Here is a 3810-nt window from a genome sequence, read left to right as displayed (position 1 = left end):
TTAGCAACCCAATGGAAGAAGGAACAATGCCTGACGGGTAAAACGTTAGAATTAAGAAAGAAAGAAAAAAAACACTATTGAATAAGCGCAGCTCCTCTGATTATATTAAGAAAAAAATATTTTTTACACTACTAATATCACTTGACAATTTACTTTTAAGAATAATTTAATTATTAAAAAAAGTAATTTTTTATACTTTTAAAAAATATTAAAAGATAAAATAACAAATGTAAAATGGATATAAAAATTTATTGAATATCAAAATAATATTATTCTTAAAATGGATATAGGCACTCACAAATTTAGGCTTCAAAGACCACCCTTTAATAGTTACTCGTGAGGGATGGAATTAAAATTTGCTATAGCACTAATAAGAGAAGCTGTTCACTTTGACAGAAAAAAAAAATCGAATGTGCTATTTCGAATTTAGATATCCTATTAGATTTTAAATATTATTTTTTATTATATCTTCAAAATATATTAAAAAAATAATATACTAATATTAATATACTTTGAAATTTAACAAAAAAAAAAATAACAACAAAAAATCAATAAAGAATACAGAATGGTTCCGAATCATGAGTTTCTGTACCAAAAGATATGGCAAGTTTATCTCTTATCCTTTTACACAAAAATTCATGTACGTAGCAGTAGGTCATAGGGATAACCAAGAGATCAGAGTTCATATTATACAGTCACTACTTTTGTCTGACATCATAATCTTCTTCAATATCCTGTCTGCTCAATGTCTCTAAATCTCCACATATCTCTATAAATTATAATATTACACTTTACTCGGTCCCACTCTTAAGAAACTGAACAGAAAAAGAAATCGAGATCAATCGAAACAATACTCATCATCAATTATTAGGAGTGGGAAAAGAAAAACTAAGGTATTCATAGATATTGATACCTTGAAGCAGGCAAAGTTTGGAAGGAATACAAACATGTGAAGTGTTGGACCCATCATCACCTAAACTTTGCTTTTTCAGCCACCGAAAAAAGAATTGAAGGAAAGGAAGGGGAAATGAGAGAGAAGCTGAGCCTGTAGTGTTGAAGAACCGGAAAGGAAAGTAGCATGTAGAGTGCTGAGATTCTCTTCCTGTAAAATATGTCATGTAAAAGTAGTGACACACAATATGTTATATAGGGCAATGATGAGATTTGAAGTTGAATTGAAGAAATTACGTACCATGTAATGTAATGTTGATGAGGAGTTGTGAAATGATGGAAGTGAAAAAGTACTACTAGGTGGGGCATGCAGCTATAAAACTCATATGCGACTGTTGCAGATGTTGGCTGAATCTTGGGCAGCCTAGTGAGGAAGAGTTAATACTTACAAAGACCTAGAAGACGATGTGTTACATCAGCTACAGAGTTGTGGCTGCTACTTTTTGTGGCACTGGATGAATAATACTAAGAAATTGGTTTTGTTGTTGGAGACAGATATATATTATAATGTTATGTTTATATATATAAATGTATTAATATCAATGATGGAGACAAGAGAAGGAAGGAGCTCCCCTTCAGTCCAAGCACAGAGCAAGAGGGATGCAAAATATCTGCTGCTTCATTCACACAATTACAGTAGAAAAATGGCCTTATATAAACCCTTACTGTGTCTCTATGAATGAGTCAGCAGATACTTGAGCAACCCTTTATACGTGGGCTGAAGGAAGCTCCTTCGTTCTCTTTCTCTCCCAGTACCTTCTCTCATTCACATCTACACTGCATCTTCTTCATATTCTCATATTCTCACACATTCTTCCTGCCACACACATAATTAACAATTGCCTCTTCCATCACACTATACTTTCTTATATATCACCAAATTAACAAACCTATAAAGGGTTTAGATGATGATAAAATGGGAAATTACTTGAATAAATGGATCACACTTTAAACCAGACATGTTCAGATTCTCTATCATATGAATCAATGAATTAATAATAGATCAGATGACAAAATATATAGTTTGTTCAAGTTAGAAAACCCTTTGTGCTGATCTGAACCCAAATTGACCTAATGTAATTGCAAAGCCTGTTATGTTAGTAATTAACTGCTTATTAATTTTCACACAAAAACTAACAGAAGAAGTAACTGGAAAAGGCGTTTCAGTAGGCCCAAAACAAGGCCAGGTTCAAATAAAAGAAAACTTAGGGAAAGGAAAAGGAGAAAAGCTGAACTGACATCAAGGAGTATAAAATACATATAAATATGTGTATGTATGTCCATGCAAGTATAAAAAATCTGAGAACTATGTTGTTTTTAAAAAGATTTGACGAAAAATTGTACGAACATATATAAAAGGCTACATATATGTATATACCATATTGAATCGAAGACCTAAGAAAAGAGGTGGTAGGCGTATAGAGCAGCAATCAAGTGCAGGTAACCCTAATCATGAGAACTGCAAGAGAAGTGAGGGAGAAGGATTAATCCAAAACAATATAGAATTGGTAGTGATATAGAAAATTTTGAAGGAGAAGAGTTGAAGTGTGTGTGTGTGTGTGTGAATTGAAAGGGTTTTGAAGAGAAAGATGAAAAAAGCAGGAAGAGGAAGGTAAGATGGTGGCAGAAACCCTAAATGAGGTATGTTTTTTTATGGATATCTGCGCTCAAGTGACGAAAGAAAATGAGAGTTATAAAGAAATGAAAAGAGTAAAGCGTTCAAAGAGTTGGTGCAGGTGAATAATGAAAATAATGAAAATTGTATCATTATTTAATTCGTTAATAAGTGTAGTAGAGACATGGTGGGTCACTGTCCCCATGAGACTCAGAGACGAGAAAGTAACTCCAATATGTAAATAAATATCACACCTTTGACTGGTGGCTCTATTTCACTCACTCATAATTTCATATCATATAATACACTTTTTATTATTAAATCTTAATATCTATAGGAAAATTATATTATAATTTTTATTTTTTAACTCTCGATTTTTATTTTTTAACCTAATTTAGTTAGTCCGAGTTATTAATTTTTTTAAAAATTAATGATACATTAATCGATAACTTATGTTAAGTTATGTTAAAAAAATAAATGATGAAAGTGAAAAAATAAGATTGTCTATTACTTAATTCAGATTTTAATTCCATCTTGTTAAATTTTGTAATTTTTTTCTTGTGATAATAATCCTCTCTCATAATTATCCTTGTAACTTGGAAGCGCGTTCTAGTAAACTAGTTAATTTGTTTCACGCGTACTTTAACTTGGAACATACATGGATCAGAAATAGCAAACCAAACATTCACTTTACATCATTTTAAATTTGTCACAGCTTATTTACAAGCACTTTATATATTGGTAAATTTGTTCAAATTTACTGTGTATTCCAAAATAGAAAAGGGGTGTTAAAATTAATACAAAACTAAAAAAAGAATAATAAAGTATAATTTAAAATGGTGTTTTATAAAGTTACTACGCATCATACGAAATATGATTCAATGTGCTTCTTCCCTGTCTATCACAACTTTATTTGTCTCCAATATTAGAATAAGACAAGGTTAACATGATAAGAAAAAGAAAGGACTCATAAATCTTTATTATCTTAAAATGGTATTTCTTATATAAATTATTGATTATTTGTTGTTTTTTGTGAATTTTGAGAGTGAGAATTAGACGTTGGACAGTGAAAAATAAAATTAATTAAGGTAACAGTTTCCATATAACTTTTCTTTTTCACTGTTAGATTCCCTTATGTTTGTCTCCCATATAAAATTTATAAATTTTCACTGGTTTGTAGTAGACAAAAAAGGTTAGGCCCCACGTACTCATATTGCCAAACATTTTTCACAAATGGTACTTCC

At 30.7% G+C, this 3810-nt stretch overlaps 1 long non-coding RNA gene across 4 annotated transcripts; it reads right to left on the bottom strand.

Annotated features, from left to right (window-relative positions):
• Window positions 1-566: 566 nt before the first annotated feature.
• LOC114162266 lies at window positions 567-2682 on the bottom strand. 4 transcript variants are annotated; one of them, XR_003599179.1, is made up of 4 exons: window positions 2583-2682; window positions 1193-2410; window positions 914-1102; window positions 567-815 (listed from the first exon to the last, which is right to left on the bottom strand). It is a non-coding gene; the product is annotated as an uncharacterized LOC114162266 (long non-coding RNA). The 4 variants fall into 4 exon arrangements; XR_003599178.1 differs by having other exon boundaries at window positions 1193-1841; window positions 2330-2648; XR_003599177.1 differs by having other exon boundaries at window positions 1193-1402; window positions 1708-2635.
• Between the last annotated feature and the right edge of the window lie 1128 nt (window positions 2683-3810).

Source organism: Vigna unguiculata, chromosome 9 (genome assembly GCF_004118075.2).
Source record: "Vigna unguiculata cultivar IT97K-499-35 chromosome 9, ASM411807v1, whole genome shotgun sequence".
In the NCBI taxonomy this organism is placed as follows: domain Eukaryota; kingdom Viridiplantae; phylum Streptophyta; class Magnoliopsida; order Fabales; family Fabaceae; genus Vigna; species Vigna unguiculata.
This window is presented reverse-complemented; position numbering and strand designations above follow the sequence as displayed.